The sequence below is a fragment of the Hemicordylus capensis genome, chromosome 7 (genome assembly GCF_027244095.1).
Source record: "Hemicordylus capensis ecotype Gifberg chromosome 7, rHemCap1.1.pri, whole genome shotgun sequence".
Lineage (NCBI taxonomy): Eukaryota > Metazoa > Chordata > Lepidosauria > Squamata > Cordylidae > Hemicordylus > Hemicordylus capensis.
In genome coordinates, this window is record NC_069663.1 from 25,507,819 (window position 1) to 25,523,137 (window position 15,319).

General features: G+C 45.6%; 1 protein-coding gene across 2 annotated transcripts in view; it reads right to left on the reverse strand.

The window, feature by feature from the left end:
• Positions 1-15,319, reverse strand: part of LOC128332608 (homeobox protein otx5) — a 42,681-nt gene that overhangs the window by 17,190 nt on the left and 10,172 nt on the right. For both annotated transcript variants that reach the window (XM_053267096.1, XM_053267095.1), the window contains one exon: positions 31-88. The gene's annotated coding sequence lies outside the window, so the exon portion shown is untranslated. The remainder of the gene's footprint in view (positions 1-30; positions 89-15,319) is intronic.

The window sequence follows — 15,319 nt, forward strand, 5'->3', positions numbered from 1 at the left end:
TTTTTTTTTCTTTTTGTGAAGCATTCTTACCTTCTTTCTAGAGCAGTCCCAGTCCCGAGGTGTCCAGTTTGAGAACCGCCAAGTTCCTCTGCAAGGAAGCATAACAGAGATTTGGTCTGGGGAATGGATCAACCGAGGAAAACCAAGGGCAGCTCCTTCCCAACCCCACGAAACCACAAAAAATAACCCCAGCTAGAAAGAGCAAAATGTGTTAAAAGGATAACCCAGAAGTGATACAGTGGGAGATCCCTATAATCTGTAATAAAAAGAGAAGCTTAACCTGAATTGAAAAGAGATTTAGAGCTGGGTAAGAGATTCTGCAGCCCAGGACTTCTCTGGGCATTTAGATCCAAAGGTTTGGGATTTTCTCCTCTTAAGCCCTGGAGAAAGGGGGGGGGGCGGTGGTGGTGGCAGCACTGGTAGCGGTGGGGGAGGGTTTCCTCAAACAGAATTTGGTGCGCTGTGTACAGGGTCCATTCTTAGATCTGCTTCAAGGTTCTCACATGATTGGTATTATAGCAACACTCTTGTAGATTAACAAACAGGGGAGGGATGGCTTGGTTGGGTTCTCTTCAGAGGCAGTTGAATCTGCCTGGTTGGCTTTGGTGCTTGTGTTTGCAAGCGGGCCGACAAATGGTTTGCACCGGTAGATTTTTCTAAGGCAGAGTCCTCAATGGCCTTTAGTGGTTTGTTGGAAATTGACATTGTGTGCATGTATGTGCAAAGGAGAGGATTTTTTTAACCGTTGCTCTTTTAATCACTTTTTCTCCTCTAGTTCTTTTCTTTTTTTCCCCTTTCCAAGACCTACCTTTCAAAAAGCAAAACTTTCATGGTGTTGCAGTGGTCCAGCAAATATTTTGATGGTGCCTCGTATTTGGAATGAGCAGCACCTGCACAATCAAGAGGCCTTTTCATTCCCAAAAACTTTGGTCTCAGAAGGGACAACCAGAACCAAAGGAGGTGACAGAGAGCTCCTGATGATCCCTCAACAAAAGAGAAGGGCTTTTCCTGCCGCCTAGAATTTGGACCTCCCATGAACGGCACCATACTGAGCCAGCCAAGAAAGGTTGCCACTGCTGTTCAAACTCTCCTGAGCCTCCTTTTAAAGGCCATTCTACTTTCCAGGTGAACATCAGCCTGGGAATATAACCTCAGCTTTTGTTCCTGATCTTTGCTTTGACCACTTGGAAAAAGAGTTCTGCATAAGTTAGAACCTGGCTTCTACAACTTTGAACAGTAATCAGCAGAGTTAAAGATACCGTCTCCTTTGCTGTTTAGCGGCTGTTCTGCAGTGGCTACGAATCTTGTATTAATCTCCTCTAACAAAGTGGTCCGTGTACAAAAGCAGGTTTATATACAATGTTCTCCTGTACACAAAAGTAAACCTGCCTGTCCCCAACATCTGAGGCGGTGTCCAAAGTGCAGGCAGGTGGGTCAGATCCATATGTACATGCACCTCCCAAATAAACAGTCGACATGCTCAGCATTTGCAGCCAGCTATCTGAGGGAGCAGATGGATTGACAAAGGTCCTAAGTTCTGGTGCCATCAATGCTGGCCTCACCACCTGTCCACTTGGCAGGTTTGGAAGTCCCATTTCTTACATAGTGAGCCATAGCACATGCATGACACACGGCTGCACATAGGGAACTGTGGGTCCTGGTTTATTACCCCATCTACCTCCATGTAAGGGTATAAATACCCAACCCACCTTATGTGATGAAACAGGCCGATGAACGTTCAAAGCCATAAGAAACCAGCCTCTCCCTCTTTCGCAGAACCAATAATTACCTTCATGAAATGCAGCCACCATGTTGCATTCAGATAATATATATCTTTGTAGATAAGAAAAATACCCCATTCTTAAAAACTGGGTTTCTCAAAAGCAGGAAATAAAGCAGGTAGTCGTTGCAAACTTTAACTAATATTTTGTTGAGCGAACTTAAGTTTGTGTGGAATATGTAAGTTTTCAGGCTCCATTGGACAGTTACACTTTTTTTGGTCTTAAAAAGGGAACAAAAAGGGGGCAAGATAAAATATCTTAAAATACTTAAAACAAAAGTATTGGGTTTTAAAAGCTCATGTTAAATTGGAATGTTTTTAAATCAGATGCACGTTTGTTAGAAGAAATATATACTAGCAATGTATGGGTGTAGATTTCAAGAGTGGGAGAAGAATGGTTGTTTTCATCTGTAACTGTAAAAACAACAAATAATCTTAAAGACTAACACATGTATTGCAACATAAGTTACTGTGGACTATAGTCCTTTTCCTCAGATGCATGCAGTGTCATCATTAGCAGAGCTCTGTGTGTGTGTGCGCACGCAAGGAGCAAATAAAAATTAAAAAGGGGTGTCAAATGTAAGCATATGATTAATTTTTCCACGGAAATTGTTTAAATGTCATGCTCCAACTTTAGCCGGATCGTGCCCTACAGTTGTGAAGTCAATGTGAATGTGGCTTTTAAATTGAAATAGAAGTAGAAGCAACTGAAATTCAAATAGAAGCAGAAGAGAATAGTTATCTTCTGTTTAAGAATGAAAATTCAGATAGAAGTAGAAGCTACTGAAATTAATGGAACTTCTGTCTTTTGAGTCAGCATGTTTAAAACCAGGAAGCAAAAGTAACTTTTTTGCAATTAAGATTTTAATTTAATACTTTTAATTGATTTTAATTTTAAGACTTTAAACAAGTATTTGATAAGGCCAAAATGTAGTCTTGGCAAAAAAAAACCTGTCAGGCTTTATAACCCGAGTAAAGTGCATGGATTGTATTTTTAAAACGTAGTTGACATCTACATTCTTCTTTAAAAGGATATTAATATATAAAGTATAGTGGTAGAAAGAATGGAATAAAAGAGGATTTTCCCAATGTCAGGACATCACAAAGTACCTTTTCTACTTTAAACCCCCTAATGGCGCAGTGAGGAAATGCTTGACTAACAAGCAGAAAGTTGCCAGTTCAAATCCCCGCTGGTACTATATTGAGCAGCAGCGATATAGGAAGATGCTGAAAGGCCTCATCTCATAGTGTGTGGGAGGAGGCAATGGTAAACCCCTCCTGTATTCTACCAAAAGACAACCACAGGACTCTGTGGTCTCCAGGAGTCAACACCGACTCGACGACACACTTTACCCTGTTTTTAAGAAAGAACACTCCCCCCACGTGCCACTTTTAAAAACCAGAATTAGGATTTTTTAAAGGGGGTCTTTTAAAGGACTTTAAAATCCCCCTTTTATATGTTCAAAGAATGATTTCCTTTAGCTTGGCAACCATATTGCCTTTGTTTGTTTGTTTGTTGTTGTTGTTCTTCATAAAGAAACAAACGTATCTTTGGAAGAGTTCTGTCTCAACTTTTAAAAACTCAGAAACAAATGAAGCCAACAGAATTTGAAAACTCAACTTTAATTCAGATGTGCAGCCATTTTTTCAATCCCTTTTCCTCTCTCCCCTCTGTACTTAGAATTTTTTGCTTTACATATAACACAACTATCACTGCTATTTGAAAAACCGAGGAGCATCTGCAGCCGCTAAATGAGAGGAGATTAAGGACATTTGCAACATGCCATTAAAGAGTACGCAAAGGACCCAAAATTTCACTCAAGAGCTCTTGGATAGCTCTCTTGAAATTACTCTCTTAAGGAGCTTAGAATCGGAAAGAAGTTCAAGGAAGCGTTGGATTCATTTCGCGACTGCTCCCTGGCAGAAATAGGATTTTTCCTCCCCCCCTGCCACCCCTTTGAATTCACTTTGCAGAAGGATCTGATTTGATTTTTTGTAATTTTCCTTCCAAGATTGGCTGTGGCTAAGAAAGGAAAGATCATGAAAGCCCTGAAGTTGTCTTGTCTGTGCATATGCATGTGGAGAGGCCAAACTGATGAAAGGAAGAATTTGGGAGAAAGGGGTACTGCATCCTATCATCCCAATGTCATTGGAAACAGTGGAATCTCAAGACCCAGACACTCTCTGGATCCCCTGCTCTTGTATTTAACATCTCTTTGGAAAAGGACAAATGTTTGAAATTCACATTCCCTATTCCATCTGGAACATTATGGAGATGTATGTTTTGGGCAGTATAAAAATATAAAAAAACCAAAAACAAACAAAAACAAAAAAACCCTTCTCCCTTGCAAATGTCAGCAGCCAGTTTCCCCAATGAGCCCGACGTAATTGGGGGCAGATCCCTTGAAGCAAAAGGCAGTCCCTGCCCCCAAGGAACTTACAATCTAAGGATAAGCACAGCCCTAACAGATGGCATGAAGTGGGGGGTGGGGGCAGGCAGAAGAGGGGAGAAGAGGGCAGGCCTATTCCCTGATTGCAGCATTATTAACCAGGCCTGACCCACCAGCTGCCCGCATTAATTTTACCCTGTTTTCCTTTACGTAATTGAAAAAAGAAGTGCCTAGGCTAGCATTCCTCCGCTGCTGCAGCTGCTGCTGCTGCTGCTTTTGCTTTAGAAAAGCAACAGGTTCCATGGCAGGACCACCAGCTTGTGGTATCAGGAGGTTGTTGCTGTGATGGGCCAGGTACAGATGATGTGCATCTCCCTGGGTTAAGAATTGAATGTTCATATCGGACAAGTTATGTCCATCTGAGTTATTAGAAAAGGCTCTTAAGAGTAGGGTTCACACTGTCCTTGCTGTTCTGTGTCCACCTAAGTGCCCTGCTGAATCAGACCAAGGTGAACCCATCAAGCCTAGCATCCTGTTTCCAACAGTGGCCAAGCCTCTGAGGCACAGGCACGGAGGCAAGAGTCCTCCCCATTGTCCGAGACATCTGGTATTCAGAGGTAGACTGCCCCTGAATAGGGCAGAGCCTATGTGAACAAGAATGACCGGGTGGGGGGGCAGAAGATACCATCCATAGCAATAAGGTATGAATTCAGTTCAGACATTATGTTGTACGTGCATACAGGTGTCCATACATATGTACATGTTTTTGACTGAATTATTGTACATGTATACAAATTCCTCAAATGCAGGGTAAGATGGGAACTGTAGTCTTGAATGTGCATTGAACATGTGTGAATACCTGTATATGCATACAGATCTGAATGTATGCTCACTGTACACAGATTGTGTGTATTGAGTACTATGTCTGAATAGGGCTCGTTATAGGAACTTAGGAACATAGGAAGCGGCCATATACTGAGTTAGACCCTTGGTCCATCTCGCTCAGTATTGTCTACACAGACTGGCAGCGGCTTCTCCAAGGTTGCAGGCAGGAGTCTCTCTCAGCCCTTTCTTGGAGATGCTGCCAGGGAGGGGACTTGGAACCTAGATGCTCTTCCCAGAATGGCTCTATCCCCTGAGGGGAAGATCTTACAGTGCTCACACTTCTAGTCTCCCTTTTGTATGCAACCAGGGTGGACCCTGCTTAGCTTAAGGGGACGAGTCATGCTTGCTACCACAAGACCAGCTCTCTTCCCTTTATTTTATGAACAATAAATTTTATTTATGAACAATAGCAAACTATTTTCCAGTTCCCTATTCCTGTAGGCATTGCACGCCATTGATGATCTAGGCTACAAACTGTATACTGCTTTCTCTCTTTTATACACTCACACACAACCCTGAAGAAGCCTGGAAATTATAGTTCATCCAGGCAGCCAGGAAATCTCTACCAGATCATTCTTGGTACCCTTACAGTTCCCAGAGTTCCTTGAAGAGAGCCATGACAGTTAAGCCAGTTTAGGTTTTCTACACATTATGCAAAGACCCAACTCCCTTGAGAAGTCCATAATGTTGGGAAAAGTTGAAGGAAAGAGAAGAAGAGGACAGCCAGCAGCAAGGTGGATGGACTTGATGACGACAGCCATGAAGGCACCACTGAGAGACCTTAAAGGCCAAGTTGAAGACAGATCACCCTGGAGAGAATCTATCTATGTGGTCGTTAAGAGTCAACATCAACTTGACGGCACTTCATCAATCAATCAATCAATCAAAAGTGAAGTTATGTAGTAATGCTAGTATTCTATCCTATCTCCATTTGCTTAACTCAAGCAAGGGACATGCAGGACTGGAGTCAGGGATCAACCAGCTTGGTTACTGGCCAAGCATGCAGGGCCATCAAAGAGCCTATGGCTGGCCCCACTGGCAAAAAAACATGATGGCTTCTGGTGTGGCCAGAGAGAAGCACTCCGAGTTGCTTCTGCAACTCTGTAAGCCTCCCTCAAATCTTCATGGAGATTACCTTAGCAGTGGCATAAATTCTGAGTGCTCTAGCAATATTTCCTTATGTGGGGGGGGGGGTAGATGGTAGCTGCCAATATGGTCTCCCCACCCTCTTCCCGCCACTGCTAAAGGGGACCACAAAGGTACTTGGTTGAGGACCCCCATTAACCTGGCCCTGGAACACACAAAGGCATCTTGAAAGGCAGGTGCATTGAGGCCAAAGATGCGCCGATATCAGCCTGGCTGGGCAGACTATTGTAGAGCATTTGAATTTTCCTGAACATGCAAAGCTTGAAACTTTTGTATCACGACTGGGAAATCTTAATAACTGAGTTGGAAGAAGCCAGTGGGCATCCCAAAGGTTGGGCCACCCACCAACAGTCCTGCCTATAGGTCAGCCTATACAATCTATAGGTCAAGCAATGCCTCCATCAGAAGGCAGATGTGTGACTCTGAGGGGCCTACACAGCAATAGATCCACATGACTTACAGGAAAGAAAATCCTTCCAGCGACACTCTACCAGGGAAGAGAGAAAAACCACAAGGTAGGTGGAATCTAAATTCTTTCCTGACCCCAAATACCAGACTTGAGAACATACAAACTCTATTCATTGGGACTTGCAAACTGCTGTTGCCCTCTTTTTAGACTGCCTAAAACAAGTTATAATAAAAAAAATGGCACAGAGAATAAATTTATTACATGAGATTTAAATGGTGGGCACCAGGGGAAAACCAAAGAGACAGACTAAGACAATACCTTTCACTGAACAAATATCTATAATTATTACAAACGTCGGAATTGCACAGAACTCTTCATCACACACAGCCAAATGTTAATTTTGCCTTTTTATCAGCAATAAACGTAGTTAAAGCAACAAATGTTTTGGCCAACAGGGAAGAGCTTCAGCCTAACAATTTTTATACTTCACACCAGGAATAATCCAGGAGGGGTTTAAAGCACTATAATGATCAGGCAAGAAGTTCTCCTGCACAAGCACCATTGACATGAATTGGAACCATCTAAGGGAAAACAGGTGCTGTAAACCCAAATTTGAAAGTAGCATACAACTAGTACTGAGCACCATGAGAGTTCTGAGATGTGCATTCTTGGACAGCAACCTCAGATCCTACACAGTCAACAGCCTTGGAAACTGAGAGGGAGTTTTAAAAATCCCACCAGGTGCATGCAAGCACACCGAAAAAGCTCTTTGGATCTCAGCCTCCCCCTTTTAGTTAAGCACAACCATTTGGTGAGTCACTGCATTTGGAAGGAAGAGCCATCCAAAGATACCAGACTCCTCCAGGGGATACAAGCAGAGCAGCAAAAGTATTTAAAATGCCTCAGTACCAAAAGCAGATTTTTAGCTCCATCATCTTTGGAAGGTGAGGGCAGGAAAGGAGTGAAGCTCTCCTAGCAAATTCTTTCCAGGTCTGATTATCAATTTAAGAATGATTTTCCTTGCATATTTTCTAGCCCACAGCAGTCCTTGGTTTCAGGTTGTGCATTTTCTTTTTCCAATAGCCAGAAGAACAGAGTGATGTTCTATCCACCAAAATACACCAGTCCTTTGCTTCTTGAGTTTTAAAATACTACCCTAAAAAGCCTCATCAAGCCTCCTTGTCTTTCTTGTATTATTGATAGCCAGAATTATGCCTCACTGCATCCAGTTTCCAACATTTCAGCACCTGAGCTGGGTTTCGCATGTTCCACTCCTTCCTCTCTCAAGAGATAAAATGGAACTGGTTTCCCCCTTCCAAAAAACAAAACAAAACCCATATCAGCCAGAGGAGGAGGAAATTTAAAAAATGGCCCTTCCAAACTCCTGGCAGTACTTTTAATTAAGCGCGATAAAGCCGCCCCAAGCTGCATTACAAGCGTAAGGACTTTAAATCATTAGATATAATTTTATCAAGGGAGCTAAACCCCTCTAAAGCTGGATCAGTTGCAAATAATCATATATCTCCTGATAGGGGGGAAAAAAAGAAGAAGGTAGGAAAAGCCGGTACGCAGACCTGAGAAGCTCACCTGGGCGTTGCGTGGCGCAGACCTCAGAGGGGGCACGGAGGACAGGCCGATGGGGGGAAAAACAAAGGGGCAAAGGATTGAAAGAAAAGGGGGGAGAGAAAAAGAAGAGGTAGGTGCCACCCAAATGTGGATGATTTAAGCAAGGGAGGTGGTGATGTCAGCTGTCTATATTTCAGTGACTAATCCAGGAGTGTGGCATAGGGCGGACAGGGTGGGGGGGAGGAAAGGGGAGGGGGCAACATGGCTGAGGTGACTTTAGGGGAGATGTCCACCCTGCTGGCAGCATGTCAGTAATCCACCACTCCCAATGTCGGCCACAATTAATTTTGATTGCCTCCCAGGGAGAGGGGGGACTCGGGCACTTCGGGTCCTTGGCGGGCCACGTGATGGGGTCCAGATGCCCAGGGAAAGGAGGGGGGGACACTCCGCAGGCCTCAAATCATGGCTTCCCAACAGCTTTCCACAAAGCACTGGTCTTTGTGCAGGCTTCGGCCTGAGAACAACGGTCCCCACAGAGCAAGGACTCTCAGAGCGGAGCTTGTGGTTTTTGCGATGTCTCTAGAAGGCACCTGTCCTGTCCTTTGACTGATGCCACGCACTCCAACTGGCCCTGTTTTCTGGTACAGGACCCTCCCTGGTAACACCCTGCCCCCCATATTTTGCCTTTTTTGGGGGGAGAAAGTATCCCCCGCTGAGTTCAACAGGATGCACTGCAAAGGAAGCACGATTGTTGCAGCCATGATGAGGACTTTTATCCTGGGATGAAAGAGGTGAGACACCATCTTCCGTTTTATCAAGGGCTGCCGTTTTGTGCTCAGTTGCTAAGGCATAAGAGCAGGGTTGAGAGCATGGATTCTATTAAACATTCTTCAGGTGTTTGTTTTTTAACACACACACCCCATTGTTACAGTCATTGTACCAACACACTGCTTCTGAAGCCAAGCCAAGGCAGGTTAGTATGGGAAAATGAATACCGCAAGTGGAGAAAAGCCTTTAGCAAGATGTGAGTGGGGTGTGTGTGTGTGTGTGTGTGTGTCATGCACAGGCAATGACCCTTGCTGTGAGAAAAGAGGGGTTCCAAGCAGTGTTCTCTCTAATTTTTCCCCCATCTGTGTGAGTTTTCATCTGTGACAAAATTAGTTTTGTTCTGGGCAGGAGTTTCAAGGCAGTGCGTGCACACCTGCATTCAGAATGGAGGCCTTCCTGAACAGGATCTGAAATGAACTGAGTGTTTCATCGAAAATGTTGTGAGCGCAGGGACGTGTGCACGCCTTCGAGGGAACTGGAGAGGAGAGTTGGTCTTGTGGTAGCAAGCATGATTTGTCCCCTTGGCTAAGCAGGGTCTGCCCTGGTTGCATATGAATGGGAGACGTGATGTGTGAGCACTGGAAGATATAGTCCCCTCAGGGGATGGAGAAGAGCAGAAGGGGAAGAGCAGAAGGTTCCAGGTTCCCTCCCTGGCAGGGCTGAGAGAGACTCCTGCCTGCAACCTTGGAGAAGCCACTGCCAGTCTGTGAAGACAATACTGAGCTAGATAGACCAATGGTCTGACTCAGTATGTGGCAGCATCGTATGTCCCTATGTCCCTAACACTGGTTCCAAGCAGACAAGAAGGACCCGGTCTTCACTTGTGAAGTGCTGGAAGGTATGGCTATCCAAAGCACATGCCCACTTATACCTGTATGTGGAAAACAGATGCACTTTGACAGCACATTTTATCTCTACCTATCACAGGCAGCAGTGGCTTCCACCCATGAAGTTCTTCCCAGACCTCTGAGGGGGGACAGTTTCAGGAGGACAGCAAGCTTTCTGCTTTTGGCATAGCTGGGGCCAGGGCGGCAGAGATGAAAAAGTACCAATTTCCCCCCAAAGGACATAAAGAGCTGCCTATCAGAGTTATGTTGTTAGTCCAACTTGGTGGGTATTGGCTACGCTGACTGTCAGCAGCTCTCTGAGGTCCGAGGCTGGGGTCTTTCTAATCCTTGCTACCCATGATGCCTTTCACTGGTTATGCCAAAGACGGGATGTGGGACTTTTCTGGGCAACCTATGTGCTCTGCCACTGAGCTAGAGATCCTCTGGGCTTCTTTGAATCTCCTTCTGCACCTCTCCCAGTTTGGATATTTGAGCTTTGCACCCAGGCAACTGCCTGTGACATTCCACTGATCTGTTCTGAAAGTGCACCATGCAGATCGACTAACTTAGTATCAGGGGCGTAACTACCATTAGGCAAGGGGAGGCAGTCGTCTTGGGGCCCCACTGCCTCGAGGGGCCCCCCAGAGGCACATCACATGACCCCCCACCCGCCCATGTTGCTCCCCGCTATGAATTATGTTGAGTCTCTTGGAGATCGGCAGGAGCAGAGAGTAAAAAAACTAGATTCAATGTGAACCGGATATTCCCCGTATTCATAATGGGGATGTGAGTGTGAGTGCACGATCTATTGTGAAGTGTGTTTGTGTGTGTGTATCAGCGAGGGGTCCATTTTAAAATCTTGTCTCTGGGCCCCCTCCAACCTTGCTACGCCCCTGCTTAGTATTCTTTGCAGCTTCCAATTTTGTAAAAGGAACCAGGCAACTAGCCCAGATGGTTGCAAATGCGAGCTTTGACACAGGAGGCCGTTCTCACGATTCGGATTACGCTCCGAGGGCCAGACTTTGCACACAACCCACAGTGCACATCTTCAACCAGAGCAGCAGCAGAACCAAGGCACTGCACAAGTTAGATCTCTGTGTAAAACTCCGTGATCTCTGTGGGTATGGCGATACATTGATATATCAATATTATTTGTTTATTTGAAATATTTACTTTTTAAGGCAGCAGAGCAACTAACAAGCAAGAACCATAAAATATCCTCTCAGCACAGGCTGATGCCCGAAGGCTGAACACATTAAACATGGCTGCTGACAGAAATAATAGTAATGATAAATTAATTTCAGCTGGGGCTGCACTGGGATAGGTCCCAAAATCTATGTCAGAATCTGGTATTGGGCCTTAGAGCCAACATCTCTTTTTGTAATAGATTAGCTAGATCTTTTTTTATGCCTTGCTACACATTCCAGAAAAAGATAGGGTCCCTGATCATATGCAGAGTGTACTCTTGCTAGCCAGTCACTGCCTCCAGCAGTCCTGACAGAAGTCTGGATGTGTGCACCCTATGATCCATGCAAACGGAAGCTTTGGAGGCATGAAGGCTGAGTGGGGTCAGTGGGCTCAAGCCAATCACTCCCCTCCGTTTCGCACAAAACGGCTTTAATTCATAACGGATCTGGGTGACATTATCCCGAGTATGCCCTCTAGCTTAAAACCATAAAAAGTCTTTTTGAGTTAGACTAAGATCCAACCAGTCCAGTATTTCAGCAACTTCCAGGTTCTAGTCAAGGGTAGGCAATAGTGTTCCCTCCATCAGGGATTCCCAGATGTTGTTGACTACAACTCCCAGAATCCCTAGCTCTCTCCAGCTGCTGTTGAACTGCAACTCACATGGCTGGCGATGATGGAAGTTGTAGTTCAACAGCAGCTGGAGAGCCCGGGTTGCCCACCCCTTTCCTGGGTGGTCCATCAGAAATCTGACTTGACCACCCTTCTGCTTACCCCTGCAAAGCCGTAGGGCTCTGAAAAGGCAACTTCACAGCATGTACTAAACGCCTCCTCCCATGGAACATAGGAAGCTGCCTTGTACTGTCAGATCATTGGTCTATCTAGCTCAGTATTGTCTTCCCAGACTGGCAGCGGCTTCTCCAAAGCTGCAGGCAGGAATCTCTCTCAGCCCTGTCTTGGAGATGCTGCTAGAGAGGGAACGTGGAACCTAGATGCTATTCCCAGAGCGGCTCCATCCCCTGAGGGGAAGATCTTACAAGGCTCACACTTCTAGTCATATGCATTCATATGCAACCAGGGTGGACCCTGCTTAGCTAAGGGGACAAGACATGCTTGCTACCACAAGACCAGCTCTCTTCCAGCTAAAGTATAGTAAACTGTGCCGCAGATTGTGGTATGGTTCAGACATGCATCTACTCCACTTTTTCTACACCCTTGATTTCTGTGTGCTTTGTGACTGATCGCTGACTGCACAAATGGACCCCTTTGAAGAGGATGACGTTTGGGGAGATGAATGTTCCGTTCACAGTACACACACACACACACACAGAGGTCCTTGGATGCTGCTGTCATCTAGGGAGGAACCCACGAGTTTCCTGACCTGAGCTGCATCATAGTCCATTTCGTAACTGGACACTTGCTCACACTGTCCCCTTGAGCTAATACACTTAAAATGAGGCCAGGGAAAGGAATATTCCATGGACGGTAATCCAGGAAGCGTTGAAAACAATGCACTTTTAATTAACATTAATTCTCCACTGGGGAATGGCCAAACAGAGTGGCCAGGATCCATTGCTCGGAGGGGCGGGAGAACAATTAGGCTGGATAGCGGCAACAGCAGCCATGGACTTTTTAAAGGAACGGCATGCAGGGAACTATTTAATTACCCCAAGTTGGGGGGGGGGGAATTAATGAGTCAAAAGGAAATAAATAAAAGGCTCTTGTAATCCTTGGCCTAATGATCCACGTGCTAGTTAATTACAAAGCAGCAGTCTGGAAATAACCAAGGTCTTTTCCTCGGCCTGCGCGCGCGCGCACACACACACACGCCCCTTATAATTATAATTCGCAGGCGGATTAGGGTCACACTGTCAGGACAATTAATTTACCACCAGCCACCCCTCATTAGGGAAATGGCAGAGGGAGGAGGGGGTGGCAGGGGGACATGGTAAGTATCCTTAATTGAAAATCCCAGCCCTAGAATAGAACAGGGGACGGATTAGGGAGGGACCGTATGGTGGAGGGAAAGCAAGCGCTTGAAGGATGTACACAGGCCACTGCTACGGGGAAGAGGTTTCGGGGGGGGGGAGGATGAACAGCGGGCCAGAATTTGCGTTAGGGTGCAGAACCGAGAGTCTCTCGGGTCTCCTGTGTCTTTCGGGGTTGCGGAAGAGATAATTTGGCAAGGGCAGCTTTTCTGCAGAGAAACCGTCTCTTAGGGATGGGTAGAGGATTTGGCGCCTGCTGAGTGCTAGGATTCTTGCTGGAAGACGTGGTCCATGTGGACTGTGGTTTGATCCACCGCGCTGGGGAAGGGCTGGCACCCAGCTCCAGTGCTAAATAAAGCACATGCAGGGCAAGGAAAGAGAAAGACCTTCCTCGGCCCAAGACCTTGAGACCGGCTGCTAGAAGTCAGAGTAGACAAAATTGGGCCGGGTGGACCAAGGATCTGACTTGGGGTCAAATTTTATGTTTCAATGCACAGGACCACCCCGCTGGTTTACTTTTTACATCGTAAGCAGCAACTGCCAGAGGAGAGGGGATCATGAGAAGTGAAACATCAGTCCAGGGCAAAGGGGTGTTTAGCCTTCAACCCAGAGGTTTTCGAACTTTGGAATCCCCAGATGTTGCTGCACTACAACTCTTGTCATCCCTAGCCACAGTGATATTTGGCCATTGTCACTAGAGATAATGGGCGTTGTAATCCAACAGTTTCTGGGGACTCAAGTTTGAGGCCATCTTGCTTTGAGTATTTAAACACACATCCTGGACCAGGAGGAGTCTGGGGAGAAATGCCAAACATACAAGATGGAAGTCAGTTCACCCCTGTCGGTTATCGAAGGCACAGGAAGCCTGATACCCACTTTTGCATTCCTTTTATGACTGGCCTGGGTGGTTTTTGTTTTGAAATTGCAGGCCCTATTTATTTCCAAATAGCTCTTCTTAGAAATGCTAATTTTGAAAACAAAAGATGTTCACTTGCCCTCTGCCAGTGGTTTGTCAGACAAAGAATAACCTATAGCTCTTTACTGTCAAACCTGAACAGAATCCAGTTATATTTCATAAAGTGGCTAAATTTTGCTCTGTAGCCTATAGCACCTGATAAGAGCTGACCACAGAGCTTGTATTCATTTCGGGAGTGAAGGCTGACAGAGTATGTTCATGAGGATTCTGTACTTAGGACAGCAGTGTATGTTTTGATATTTTATGTATGTTTCTTTTGCTGGCCAATGACCCTAATAAATCTAACTGCTACTACATGAACATTTGCCTTCAACTCGGGGGTGGGGGGATGCGAGAGAGGTCTGGTTGAACCAATGTTCACACATCAAGTCTCCCATTCGCATGCAACCAGGGCAGACCCTGCTTAGCTAAGGGGACAAGTCAGGCTGGCTACCCCAAGACCAGCTCTCCTCTCCCCTTGCTTCTCTGTGACCCTCTTGGGACTGGTGGCAGCTTCCAGGTCCACTCCATCCACAGCACATTTCATAGTTTGAGAGCCCTTTCTTTAAAGAGCTGGGCAAAACCTATTGTGAAAGTGAGCGGGGAAGTCTCTGGTTTAAATCTCGCCACAGCCATGAACTCATGAAGTGGCCTTAGGCGCTGTTCTCCAAGATTCAGCCACCCCTATCTGCAATAACACCGTCCTTCCTTACAGGGTGGTTGTGAGGATTTCTGGAAGTGCCTTGAGCACATGAGACCCAGCTCGGCTGGTGGCCACATGGGGATGGGGCTTTCTCGGTTGCTGCCCCGAGACTGTGGAATGCACTCCCGACTGAGAGAGGATCTTCCCCATCTCTGACAGTTTTTAGAAAGCATTTGAAAACCCACCTCTTCACCCAAGCTTTTTCAGTTCTTTAAAATTTTAAGGGTTTAATTTGTGGGTGATTTTTAAATTGTGAAATTTTTTAAAGTTTCTGCATAGATTTCAACTTGTTTTATGCTATTGTTAACTGCCCAGAGATGAAAGTTTGGGGCGGTGTACAAATCTGATTAATAAATAAATAATAAACAAACCAATTGAGTACCTCTGAGTCCCAGTTGCGGGGGGGGAGTCACAGCAGGAGGGAGGGCATGCCCTCAACTCCTGCCTGTGGCTTCCAGCGGCATCTGGTGGGCCACTGTGCGAAACGGGATGCTGGACTAGATGGGCCTCCTTGGGCCTGATCCAACAGGGCTGTTCTTATGTTCTTAAATAAATAAATAAACAAACAAAACTGCAATGTGCATATACTCTTCTGCTATGCCAATTCTCTCTCTCTCTCTCTCTCTCTCTCTCTCTCTCTCTCACACACACACACAC